This window comes from Anguilla anguilla, chromosome 2 (assembly GCF_013347855.1).
Source record: "Anguilla anguilla isolate fAngAng1 chromosome 2, fAngAng1.pri, whole genome shotgun sequence".
Lineage (NCBI taxonomy): Eukaryota > Metazoa > Chordata > Actinopteri > Anguilliformes > Anguillidae > Anguilla > Anguilla anguilla.
The window spans coordinates 33,380,629-33,395,123 of NC_049202.1; the positions used below are offsets into that span (position 1 = coordinate 33,380,629).

A 14,495-nucleotide genomic window follows, 5' to 3' on the forward strand; every position below is an offset into this window, starting at 1 on the left:
ATTTCTGGGGTCAAATTGACCCTAAGGATAAAAGATGTTAGTAAATTTGAAGATAACAAGAGGGATAACAGCATGTGACTACATCATAATCACCTTGTCCAAAGCCTCTCCATCTTTCTTAGCCCTTACCTGAACGTACTTTTCCACATCACTCATCTGGAGCAGCAAATTTTTAAATTGCATTGAAAAAATAGAAATACCAATAAAAAACAACTAAACGTACTGGGTATTGATTCTGAAAAGTAGTAAAATGTAACTCCACAAGTGTTCATGCGTTTTACCTTGCTTACCCTTTTGAGTCTGCGGTGAGACACGTTGACATGTTTACTGCAGTCTTTAAATGAAACTCAACCTGGTGAGAAGAACTGCAGGCTGAGAACTGCAAACCTGTAACTGACCAAGAAATGCTGTGGTTGTAGATAAGGGCGTTTTGCTTTTCTCGTGCCGTTTGACTCTTATGAAGGATCTTGTTCACTTGACTGAAGCCCATTTATCAGTGGGGTATGGCTCATGATCCAGAGTGTGTTGGTGTGGACTGTGTTTCTCTCAGCTCTCAGCAAGGGAGACACTGTGTCATGGTTCTGTCTTTTTGTTTCTATTTTTTCCTTGTTGGGCCGCCAGGTGGCGACACTTCTCAGTTTTTGTATTTCTGTTCATTCCCTCATTGGTTTACCATATTAATTGTATTATTGTTTTCCATTATTTGTCTTGTTATTTAATCATCGTCCCCACCTGCCTCTTGTTATCCCTTCCCTCTCGTTTAATTATGTATTGAGTTCACCTGTGTCTTGTCTATTTAAGTTCTTTGTCCGCTTGACTCGGGTGCTGGTTCCTTGTGTTTGTTTCTGACTGTATGTATCTCCCGCGTTGGTCCTGCTGGTGTGTTTCTGCCTGCGTTCCTTCTTGTGTGTATTCTGTCCTGCCCGTATTCTGTCCTGCCTGTGTTCAGTCCTGCCTGTGTTCCGCCCTGCCTGTGTTCTGTTCTGTTATTTTCAGTTCTTAAGAATCTTTTTGTGTTTATGGTTTTGCCCCTCGTGGCCTTTTGTTTGTTCCCTGTTTGTAATTTAGTAAAGTCTTTGTTTGAATTTTCCTTTTGGAGTCTCCTGTGTTTTTTCACTCTGTGCCTGGGTCAAACCCCCCGAAATCCCTGACACTGGAGTGATCTGGGTAACTCCGAACCAGAGGAGACCCGACTCTGGGTTAATGTACTGTAGCTCCCCGCCAGAGGGGTGGGAAATCTAACGGACACATTACAGTGGATAAATACACATTCACAGGAGAATATGGAGAGGATGAAGCAAACAGAACACTTGGCAAGAAACCACCATTGTATTTGAATCTTCACAACATGTATCCATCTCTGCACTTAGTTTTTCCCTCTTTCCTGTACATCTATTAATTATACATGTTAACCTTTGACTGTCCAGTAGTCAGTATGGTGGGAGGGGTCTGAACACCATGCAATCCAGTATAATTACTGACTAGATGCACTGATTCCTTAATTACAATCTGCAGTCATGCAGTGCTGTAACAGGGACACAGAATGGAGACAACACTCACTTGTAGGCAGAAAGCGAGAAGTAGAGCTGTTTCTGTGTCTCATTCAGCCTCTGTGCTTATCTTACAGGTTCGGGTGGAGGGGAGAGCCAGGTGACCACTGCATGAATCATATAGCACCTATATGCAGACTGTGTAATTACTGTGTCTGCGAATGCATAGACCAATACATATAGCTTTTTTTAACCAGACGCCTGCTTCAGATTGGCATTCTGCTTCCATAAACATTTTTGTGGTGATTAATTTAAAAAAAATCAATACACAGAAACGTTTTATTGTTAAGCTTAACATGCACTGTTACTCTCAGTTACCGTGACAGAGGTTGACTAGTATGATGCACTGTGGTTAAATATGTTTAAAAGCAGTGGAGCCACTTTCTAATCTCATCATTTATTTGATAATGCATATAATCATGGGAAAAATGGATTGGAAATGGAAAGTCTTGTTCTGCTATAGTAGCCTAATGAGTTACGAAAAATATGCATTTTTGTATGCTGTAGTATGTAGTAAGGCTATTATAAGTAGTAAGCACTGCATATCTTAATCTTTTTCCTCTTTTAGTTTAAATAAATGAATCAAATAAACCTGTTCAATAAATTGTAGATTTGCATGATTTCCACTTTCTTTGTCTTTTGAAATCTCCAATTTCCTCACATGGCCATGTTTCAGTGATCAGTACACTTTCAACAGTTGAGGCCACAGTGATTTTACCCATCTATTGTGCCAGTGCATCACATTAATGACAATGAAATCACTAGATGATCTACCTCATTAAAAGCCCTGGAATTTGAATATGGGACATTTATTCTTCATAGCACGTATAACTGTCATAAACACATTAAAATAATATATAAAAATGAGTAATCATTGCTTAATAGACATTACACGAGTCCAACTGAGAAAAAATCTTGTCACCATTCTGGTTTGCAGACCCAGCATAGGGCTGGGGTTGGGTTGTAATAAACCCAGCTCAGGGTCAGGGTTGGGCTGTAATGAAACCCAGGTCAGGGTTAGTGTTGGGTTGGGCTGTAATAAAACCCAGCACAGGGTCAAGGTCAGGGTTGGGCCGTAATGAAACCCAGCTCAGGGTTAGTGTCAGGGCTGGGGTTGTAATGAAACCCAGCACAGGGTTAGTGTTGGGTAGGGCAGTAATGAAACCCAGCACAGGGTTAGTGTCAGGGTTGGGGTTGTAATGAAACCGAGCACATATTTGTATACCACTGCGCTAGACAGGAAGCTGCTCAGCTGCAAGCCTCAGGCCCCCTCCACCACAGGGAGGCGCTTGAGAAGAGAAGAACAGTCCTGTCAATACATAGAGCATGTGTATTATTTTACAACAAGGAACATAGGGTTCATAAGCAGTAATCCAGTGCTCAAATTAAAACACAAGGGGGCAGATATTACAACAGATACCTGCTGGCCAGCTGCATGTATAAGAACACTTCAAACGAACACTTCTGTGTGACATTTCTGTCGTGGCTTGTTCAGGCAGTAATAATGACAGTTTAATTGTTTTGTTTTGCTAATGCTTCTGGCCAAAGAGAAAAGTGGACAAAGCTCACTTCCCTACAGACAGGCTGCAGTGTGTCTGGGGCTGCTGTGTACTCTTTTATTGGCTGCCACATTAGTCATGTGTATTCTCTGTGAGTATGAAATACAATGTCTGTGTGTTTATAGTATGATACACTGGCAAATCATTCTGTGTAAATGAAATACACTGAAATATGAAGATGAAAACTATACTATACTTTGTTCACTTATACTTCATGTCATAAGTCTCAATGTTTTATTCAATCAACTACATTATCCCATCACTTTATTCTTTCCTTAAAAATTAAGCGAGGTTGTTACTGCTAACTTATATTTCCCATTAAGAAATGAAAATGTACATTTGCGTTTGACTGAAGGGGCAGCAATAGCACTTACAGCAAAAACAAAGCACCAACCTGTATGAAACGGAACATCCTACAGTGCTGAGATTGTGGCATTTGACTCCTGCAATGATTAGTGATGTGAATGACAAGATAAAATAATCAATTGGTTGTGCCTGTTACAATCAAATATTCCTATGAGACCTCCAGGTGTTGGAGCACTTCAAGAAAAGCTAAAAGTTTGATTATTATAGCTTGTAATGCACACTCAGTGTAATCACAATTTGGAGACAGACAACATATATCAAAGTACAATTAAAGTATCAAAAATACAGTTTAAATGCTTGTAGTAGCCTATATTTAATTATTAAGATTGACGCTCTATTAACATGCAAGTTCTAAGTTTAAATAATGGTGTTAAAAGGCTGCCAGGTGGCAGCATGAGAATTATACTCACTGAGCACATACCATCTAGATTAATTAGACTTTCAACATTCATTCATGCCAAATAAATACAAATAAAATTGCTGCACAACACTAACTATCGTGCACATGGGGGTGAATATTTGAATATTTTGACTGATCCCTATAAGCTAAATATTTGCTCACAGTTATGCCATAGAAAGACGCTATTTGTACCAGCTGTACAATGGTCTAAATACTGTAGATGAATTATATCCTCTAACAAACTATTTTAAAAATGTTTTGAATGCTGTTGACAGCCTTGGCTTTTCCCCTGGAACTATGAGAATAATAATCTGAATAATAATGCTGGGATGGACGATGTTATCCGTCTTTACAAACGTTAATCTTTATACCATCGGACCTCATGTAAACACATAGTTCACCTACTGCTTTGAGTTGAGCAATCTCAAAACGTCAGCATCTTGACCACCAAGGGGCTTCCGCGAAGGGATCAAAGTTAAGACACCAAATGTTGAACATGGCTAATCTTCCTAATTTGGAATGTCCAATTAACTGCTATATTCATACACAGTCCCATCTGCTGATTAAGCAGAGTGTAGACACACAATTCTCCTCTGAGACATGTGGCATCACCAGCCTGCTTCTCACACTGTAGGCCACAGTGCTACTTAGCTCATGTAGTGCAACTGGAGGAAGAACTTTTATATGCTGCTTGGGCATGCAGTCCACATGCATCCAGTGAATCAGAGTGGGCTGCTAAAAAGCAATGAAACACAGACCCCTACGTGATTGAACCCGCCTGGATTGGTAGCTCCATAGGGCTTTGCAGAGTTGCCAATTGTGTCACCCTTTGGAGCCACAGTTGGCACTGGCATGATCTGGATTTGATTCGAGGCTCTCTGCTCCTCTTACAGATTCTGGAGAAGTGGACAGCCAGATGATCATTTCTGGTTTGACAGTCGGACACAGTACCAAGATGCAGACTGTGCAGTTACTGTGCCTGGTGAGAATGCATGGATGGACACACACTGCTGTTCGTACCACTGGTCTATCTGTGAGACTGATGCTCTGCTACACATCAGTAGTTGTTTTAAGTCTTAATAAGAACATCTGCTTAGTGATAATGTTGCAATGTAAAAAATAGACCGTGTGCTCAGTAACAGCTATGCTAATGGAGGATGAGAGACTTATAAACTCATTGCTATCAGAGCAATAGATTAAACACAGCTACTGAACAATGCTAGGAAATAAGCCAGGAATTTCATGTGAGCATAACGCACACTGTGAAAATAAATATTGTGCTTGACTGTGCTGAAAGGGTTCACCTTTACTTTTGCATGTATAGCTTTAAGTGTCACGTAGAAACTGTGTGATTGCTCCATCTGTCTGCCACATTATTACAGTATACAAACAGACCAGAAGAAAGTGTGAACAAAACAGAGTTCACACTTTTTTTTTACAACTTGTGGGCAACAAAGCAACACCTAAAATAAAACACAGATGGGAAAACAAGTGTACTGCTTATATCTGTTCACAATCTAACACAATCTGACTGGTCTGTCACATCTGTTTCAAACGCTTGGGCGTGCCATTTCCGTGACATCAAATGACCCTTCTGAAACCTGTGCTAAAACACCCAGGCTTTCTGCATTTGACCAATGAACATGCGGGTATCTGCATTAGAATAGCCCAATTCATGAGAATATTTCCCCCCCCCCCAAAAGTGTGGCTGTTTACCACAATACAAAAATAGAATTGCTCATCTGCCTGACTTGGCTGGCTAAGCCCCAGGAGCACAGCTTCATCGCTGAGCTACTTGAAGCCATTCACGCTGAATCTTCATCATGACTAATAATCTCCTATGAGCAGACCCTCTCAATAGATGGGTTTCATCATCAGCGCTTTTGACATAGATTGGCTGATTGTCTGCTCTTTCATTACATTTCTTAAGCTTGTGTTAACCCTGCTGCCCTGCCCAGTGCTGTGTGCACTTCGTCCAAAATAAGCATAGTGAAAGGCAATGTCCCATAAAAAGAAGCCTTCCGTCATAGGTCAAGGAAGTGCCACGTCTCTTGAATTTAGCTTTTCACTTTTTTTGTGGCTCTTTCTACTCAATTGTGTCTGGAATTATGCTAGGTCCTCTTATGTGCAGATATCCCCAATCCCCTTGTCTTGACAACCCACTCCTTCACCTTACTACTCAAACACAAATTATGAAAATGATTTCACAATTGAATGATACCGATTCTCTGCAAACAGAATCATGTATCTGTGCAGGCTTCTCAACCTGTATGTGGCCCATGCCAAGAGACTTCACCCTTACAGTGTCACAAAACTCTGTGCTTCTTCGCCACTGGCTCATATGGCTCATACATGTATGCTGTTGGTGATGCAAAAAATAAAAATAAAAAAAAATAAAAATAAAAAAAAAATCAGCAAACAAATAGACTGCCGTGCCATTTGGCCTTAGAGAACTACTTCATGCGTTTGTGGTGTTCCCTGGCACACTGCATCACTTGTTATTAACCTCCACTTGAGAACAGATTTGAGTGTTCTGCATTAAGTAAATTCATTATATGGCCAGAAAACAATAGTGTGTTGCGAGTACATAACCATGAACCTTGAACAGGTATCTCTTTCTGCAGATGTCATGGTATTTGAGCTAGGCTTTAAAACACCACAGTATTCCCTTGAACTGTAAATGAGGGAGGAATAACTTTAGCATGTACCGGTCCAGTATCCAAGGTGGTGAGCATCACCTCAGTCACACCCTGTTTGGAGCTGCCAGCACCAGGGTCGGAGCACACCCCCTCTTGGATCCCCTCCATTAAGGGCTGAGCTTCGTTGTTGGAGAGGGCCAGCTCCTCTGCAGAGGTGTAGTCTGGGGGAGGCTGCCCCCCCCAGTTCCCCTCCACTCTGCTTTCTTCCTGTTGGCTGCAAAACAATACCAACTCTAACATTCAGATTGTGCATGACAGTGAGCCATGTACGGTATTATAAAAGATATTGTTAACAAAAAAAGCAAAGCATTAGTGTAGGACCATGGCTAGATACCTAAACAGTCGTCTTTGGATCATAGATAAAAAGACAAGGCTCATCTACAGTACAACATCTTTGAATTTACAGCCTTTAGGCCGCAGGTTTAAAGTCCCACCGACAAGGAGAGCCTGATTTATATGATTAGACCAGTGGTTCTCAACCTTGGTCCCAGGGCCCGTATGTCTATGATGGTTTTCATTCCAATCACAATTGCAATCACAGAATTTTAGTAAGTAGTTAATTTTTTTTTTTTTTTAATTAGGTGCTTTTCATGTTTAGAGGGATTATTAGCCCTCTTCAGCTGCATTATGTCAGAAATAGCTATGAATATGTGTAGAATAAATGTCCCATGATTACATTTTGTGCATTTTGTACGTTTTGCAAACAAGGAAACAAAGTAATTTAACTGATCAAAATAAGGACTGAGTTGAATAAATAAGGCCCTTATATTAAAGTGTGGACAAGGTGGCCACTAAAAATAATTGAATTATGAATTCAAAGTCAAAGCAAATAGCAAGCCAAACCAGCATTGTGTTAATAAATTTAAAGAAAAATTATAAAAGATTTTCATTAAAATAAATGTCTATTAAGTCACTATCTATCGCCGAATTAGGTAACACAATGGTGATTGAGCCTATTATTATATTAACTTATATTATTATTATAAATTATGATTAAAGAACTGGGTGTCTGTGGCGACATTCCCGGGAAAAAATCACAAGCGGCGCACAGTTAGTGACGCGTTTTCCATCACCCATCAGTGGTTGGTCCGCCAGAGAGGGTAGACGAAGCTAACGCAACAGGCTCGTTCTTCAACCCACTTGTGTGTGAGCGGCGTAATGTTTTTTCCGGTGTCTGAGAAGGGGGTGGGGGGGCGGCGGTTATGGAACCCTAAAACGTTTTTGTGTAACATGAGAGGTCCTATTATTTGTTGATGTAGATTTCGTTTTACATTTGATGACAATGTAACGTTACTAAATTACATAGCTATTTGCACAGCTAACGCTAGCTGCCGGACCATATCAAGAAAGGCAACATTAGTTTAGACAACGTTGCGCACAGTACCCATCTCTCACATCAGGTAACATTGTGTTAACTAGCTAGCTAATGTAATTAACAGAATCTAATGTCAGCTAACAATTAGAAAAAATGCTAGCTAAAGCTACCGACGAGTACCCACCTCGCAAAGCGTCTCTCGAATGCAACACTACCTTGTTGCCTTGCAATGCAGCTAACTAAAGGCCAGTTCAGATCAGTGATTCGCAACAAGACTGGATGCAACTTGCAAAATTCCAAGACGTCTGATTGTAAACGTTCTAAAACTGCACTTGACGATTTGACAAAGTGGGTCTTTTGAGACCCCAGGCAACGGCTTCAGATTCTCTGCAACTAACCAGTTCACACCACTGCAGTTTTCGCTGCAACATTCTAAAACCGCTTTGTCTTGTTGCGAATCATTGATCTGAACTGGCCTTAGCGTTATTGTTATTTACATTGCCATCAAGTTCATCAATATATTATAATGATCGGAATAAAGCCGTCTGTACACAGAGAATTAACCCCGGGGTATAGGTGGAGCAGAGCCAGGTCTAATTTCTGTGTAAAGATGTCAAGCCGGAGAAAACTGAATAAAAAAATACGGCAGTATGGAGTAGCGTTGTTATTATTTTATTACGCTTCCTCATATGTTCCTCCCGCCTTGATTCCCTTTTTTGATGAAATCTCCTTTGTTTTTGTTTTATTCTTCTTGTTCTGATTGCTAATTTAACACCTAGCTCAGCTTTATTCTTGAACAGTTTAGCTAGCAAAACCAGAAACACCAGGGGTAACCTTTTGCGAGGCAGTTCTTTCAAAAATATCACGAACAAGCATTCACGAGAAGGACCATGTTTATTGTGCAGTGCACGAGACATGATTGCACGAGCCACAGCGAATCCCGCCGATTCTTCTCTGCAGTGTAAAGATGTTCATACCGGGCAAAAGGTAGATAAAGAACGTTTGTGGAAATTGATCATCACTAATTCTACCCCAGGTCTGCTACAGCATTTTAACCTGGCTCAGCAGTGTAAAGACAGCTTAAGTTAGCCTAATGTTAGACAATGAATGAGTATGTACATAACGTTACTTTCATAACAACCGTTTTTTATTCAGTAAATAGGAAGTGTTATAGTTGGTGTGGCCCAGGTGCCAACTGACTGACGTCACACAGGCGACACTGGTTGGATCTGGTTGGATCCCATTGAAGGTACAGAACTGTACCTTTACCGGAATGAAGGTACCATTCAGTACCTAGAAAGGTAAAATCACTTGTCACTAGTACCTTTAGAGGTACAGTTTTGTACTTGTACAGAATTAGTACCCTTGTGTACCTTTATTTCTGAGAGTGTATTTTTATGTAATTAATTGCTATAATAAGCACAATGTGAACATGAGATGTTTATTCTACATGACAGGAAGAACTATGTCTGACAAAATATGTCTTAAGAGGGTAAATATTCAGTCTAAACATGAAATACATCTAATTAAAGAAAATGTACGGATTGTTACAATTCTGGGATTGCAACTGCGATTGAGTGAAAACCAGCATGCAAGCAGGCACCCCAGCACCGAGGCTGGGAATCATTGGATTAGATCATGATAAAAAAGCTTCATATAGTGACATAAAAAGACACAAGAACAGTCTTCATCATCCAGTAGCTCAGTAACCAAACATAAATACAAATAATTGAGCCATTCAAATAATTATGAGATGCTGGCATGAAATCCAGAAACGTATATGGTTATTTATCCCGCCTTTGTAATATTTTATAATATTTTCCTACTGTAGCAAAATGAGCTATTGAGCTATTGTATGAGCTATTTATAGAAATGGTTATCTGTTCTTCCTGTATATAGAAAGAAAGATAGCAAAAAGAGAGAGACCGAGGCAGAGACAGACGGACAGAGAGAGGGAGAAGGGGGCAGATATCTGCATGTGAAAAATGACAAAATATTAACCAAATATCTGAATTTCTGCATTCTCCTGCTAGTTCTGCATCTCTTCTTCTTCTTCTCTCTCAATGGTTAAAGTGTTTCATTAGCCGCAATGAGTGAGGTATTTTATTCATCTATGAAGTTCAAGCAGAACTTTAGGCAGGGGACTGCAGGTGAGTTACTCTGTTTTCTGAATGTAAATTCTGGATTATTTAATGCTATTGTTAATGTTTTATGTTCTATCAATATGTTTCAATCTTTCTCTCCTTCATTCTCTTTCTCACTCTTTTGTTTAATACAAATTATTTGGACAGTGACACAATTTTTTTTTGTTTTGGCTTAGCACTCCAGCACATTATATGTGAGATAACATAATTAATATTGTTGGGTTTTATGTATTTGCATAAACAAAAAAGAACAATGAATACAATATTAAACAAAATGATGGGTGGTAGAGAGGTCTGAATCCCAAATGGGCTTATAAAATGAGCTCACTGAGAAAGTCAAATTATACGATATACAATAAAAAACAAATCTTTAAAAAAAAAATAAAAAAAAACAAACAAAAAAACAATCATGAGTATGTGAGTGAGTGTGAGTGAATTTGGGAATTAATCTCAAAGAATCCATTGAATGATTTGGGCAGCAAATTTGAAAGCTAAGTGTATTTGTAGATAAATTTGCATGGTTGAAGTATGTTAATGTTTTAAATCAAAAAGATATCAAGTTTCTTAAACAGAGGGGCAGATGGTGGTGAGTAATCAGAAAAGGTGGCTAGCCGTGCAAATTTCTTTTGAGTGAAGTGAATTTATGTAGATTGGCAGCATATGTACTTGCCCAGATAATGTTGTAGTAAATGAGAAATGGGCAAATTAAACTGTAGTACATATTGTGGAGGCAAGTCTGATTAACTAAGCCACTCAGTTTTCTGATGATACCACTGGATTACATTACTTTAATACTGATAAACCGGATGTGATCTTTCCAGAACAAGTTTTCATAAACCATAAACTGCAAGCAATTTAGTGGATGAAACCTGGATTGTGTAATCCCCACCAATTTAAATCATAGCACTTGATCTGTAGTATGTTTTATTCTTACCCATTAATATGATAAAGTTTGATTTTTAAAAATATTTAAACATAACTTATTTGTCTGGACCATTCAGAAAATTTTACCACGCCACAATTGACCTCATAATTAGTGAATCAAAGTTTTTGTGAGATAAAATCAAATGGGTATGTAAGACACAGCAGTAAAGTCATTAATATAAATAAGGAATAACAAGGGTCCAATTATAGATCCTTGAGGGACACAATAACTTGGCCCTGTTTGAGTGTGGATGAATATAACGTTCGTTTTTGTGGAAGATCACAAAGATGACTTATTTAGAGTGTATTTCTTTATGTTTAGTGCTTTGTGTTTTTCTGGCTGCTCGACATATAGAGCAGGCATGCTGCCAAATATTAACATCCCATATTTAATTAATTCCCATGGAGAAATAACTATTCTGCCCTACAAAGCCTACTGCAGTAACTACGCAAAGGGTAAAACTGGGAAAAATGGCTTTAAAGTATTTTAACTGGCCAGCCAAATGGGTTATAGGTATATCAGTGATATTGCACTAATTGTACATGTATTCATGAGGTAATTTTTATGCCCAAAAACCATGACGGCTGATTTGACCTTTGACCCCAAAAATGTAGTTACTGCACTCTGCCTTTGCATTGCCTTAAATGGTTCTAAGAGCAATGCAAAACCAAAGTGCAGTAACTACAATGTTCTCAGCTTTTATATTGTGTTTTCAGTGAACAGAAACTATTTTGACACTGATTTTGTTATAATTGTATTTAACAATATTTAACAACTCTACTTATGGATTTGTGCATGTTTAATTAAGTCTGGACAAATTGAGAATTTTAGACGTCATATTTTAGTCTTAATATCATTTCATTTCACTTTTTTACTTATTCACCTATCTAGATAATTATTTTCCTATCAATTAAACTTTGCATCATCATCTTTCAATTTCTTCCGCCACCACTGTTGTTGCCTTGATGACAATCGCATTAATAATTTTCATTATCCTTGTCTTTACTATTTCACACAATGAATAAATACAAGGCTACACTGAATCACAGTAAAATTTGTTTATTATATTACATGTTTTAATGCGCAAAACTTTCCTTTAAACTAATCATTGATCTCAAACTGTTTTAATTAATTTTCAGTGATTAGCAAGCATGATTAGCAAACGATCTGACTAATCAATTGGAAAGTCTTCTTCGCATTGTGTTAGGGAGATTAAATGATGAATGCGATTTAGAAAAATCCGTTTTGCAGTGGCAGAAACTTCCCTTATTTTCCTTGAGTATCAATACAATTAATCCACAAAATAGGCTACTCAATACTACCATATATAGCCAGCTCTCCCCAAATAGGCAGTTTTAGCGAGTAGCCTAGGTCTTATAGCCTACATTCATTTTAATTTGCAGTACGAAATTGTGCACATTTTTAATCAACATTATATGTGGATACATGCACTTCTTTCTCCGCACTCGTATTCATGGCGAATATCCACAATGCGTAGGCTAGATTGTAAAGAATCTTGAAGTGTGAAGTTACAGATGATAATGTTACAGCTTTCAGGGAGCAGGTAAGCTAACGCTAGCTAACTAAACATCGCCTGTCCGTCAGCATATGTAGCGAGGCTGACAGGTGTTTTATAATGTGATTGCTAGTTTCTCAACGCTTAATGTCATCGTTACATAGCCTACCTGGGTATTTTATTTTCAACACCAGTTCCACTATCCTCTTTCCCCTGGATAGTGCCATCTTAAACAGCTTTGTTGTGTGAGGTTAGACGGGTGAAATCGGCTGGTGGTAGAATCCCAAAGCAGTCGCACGCGTAGCGTAAGCGGCGCGTCGTGTGTCGTGTGTCGCGCGTCGCGCAAAGGCTTGCTTAAAGCTCTATATTCCCAGTAGCTCTCGCAGTCTGCAGTGGGATTCCATCGTGTATTTCACGTTTGTTCACGACTGTTGATTATGAGTCAAGTGAATACTTGGTGAGAGACCTTTTTCAGTTAGTTAATTTGGTAATATTTTGTTAACTCATGTAAATACGTGAGAAAGTAAACGCTTTAAAGAATTACCATAAGCTTAAATCGCAACGTAGCCTACATAATAATCAATCTCAAACTGTATTGATTTATTTGCTTGGTTAACAAGCGTGCCAACTTTATGAAGAATATGTAATGATCATAATAATAATAAATAATCCATAACCATGGATTGGAAATTCTCATGTCGTCTTGTTATTCACGTCAAAACATTTATATGATCAGATTTAGTAAAATCAGTTAATCGTCAAAAAGATAGCGTAACAGTTTAAACTTGAAGGGATAAGAACACCACAACGCCATGAACACTGGAAGCTTTGAAGTACAAGTGCAATAAAGGCTTGCTTACAACTTCATTTATAAAATAGGTGCATTTTCATCGGCAAGACCACTAAATCAGATTTTTGTTAAAGCTCTGTGGATTATCTGATTTTTATTAACAAGCCCCTTTTGAAAGCACGGCGAACGAAGACATCGGAGAAGTCAAATAGGCTGAGCAATGGTTGGTTAAAAACTACCTTCCAACACTCGAGGTAACAAACCTCTGCTCGGTGCATTTTGTATTTTTTTTTTTACATATTGTATTTTTATTTATTTTTATTTTTCCATAGATTGCGTTGTTGCCGTTCTCGTTGTTAGTGTTAATCAGTTTACCATCAGGGTCCAAGTTGAACTATGCGGTTGTTCCCTGTACTTGGACCGGTACTTCTCTCTAGGGGTTTCGTCATACTTGTTCCTGGTTATGGTTATACACTTTGTTGTACGTCGCTCTGGATAAGAGCGTCTGCCAAATGCCTGTAATGTAATGTAATGTAATGTAATGTAATGCATTCACTTATACATCATTCAATAGGCTACGTTTTTCTGTGGTGTATTTTCAAATTTACCCCACCCCCTCCGCAAAATAAGATAGCGAAACTAAGTTTGCATTTTCCCCAGGTTTCAGTTTTTTTCCCACTGCAAGGACAATACAAAAGCGAAAAGGCTTGTATTTTTTAGCTGCTTATAAAACATATGGTAGGGAACTAGGGACACACCTCCAATAGCCTAATATAAGGATGATATATAAATCAGAGAATGTATACCTAGCATTTTAGAGCATATTTCTGTGTGTAAACAGGTCATCATGACGCGCGACAAGCCGAAAAATAGAACAGAAGCGAAAAACTACGCTTCAGTTCGCTTGTGTCGCACAAGTTTCGCCGCGTTCGCATCTGGTGTAGAGGACGTCGCCCGCTGTGTTGTAATAACAGTACTTCAACTACGCTTCAGTTACGCGCGCAGTGCGCTCGCGGTCGCTACGCGTGCGGTGGGTGTCCGGCTTTAGATGGGTAGAGTGCGAAATCGGCCGGTAGGACCCCAAAGCAGACGCCAGTACCTTCACTTACTGCGGTCTGCCATGGTTTTGAGTCGGGTTTTGTAGTTACTGCAATTTTTATACAACTTTTCTCTAAAACAAAGCAAAATTGAACTCTGAAACTTTGTCACAAGATAAAACAGATATCAAGTT

The 14,495-nt window shown here is 38.9% G+C and overlaps 1 long non-coding RNA gene across 1 annotated transcript; it reads right to left on the reverse strand.

Annotated features, from left to right (window-relative positions):
- Nucleotides 1-6,283: 6,283 nt before the first annotated feature.
- On the reverse strand, nucleotides 6,284-12,770 carry LOC118221902. The gene is made up of 2 exons (XR_004764213.1): nucleotides 12,644-12,770; nucleotides 6,284-6,788 (listed from the first exon to the last, which is right to left on the reverse strand). It is a non-coding gene; the product is annotated as an uncharacterized LOC118221902 (long non-coding RNA).
- Nucleotides 12,771-14,495: the final 1,725 nt, after the last annotated feature.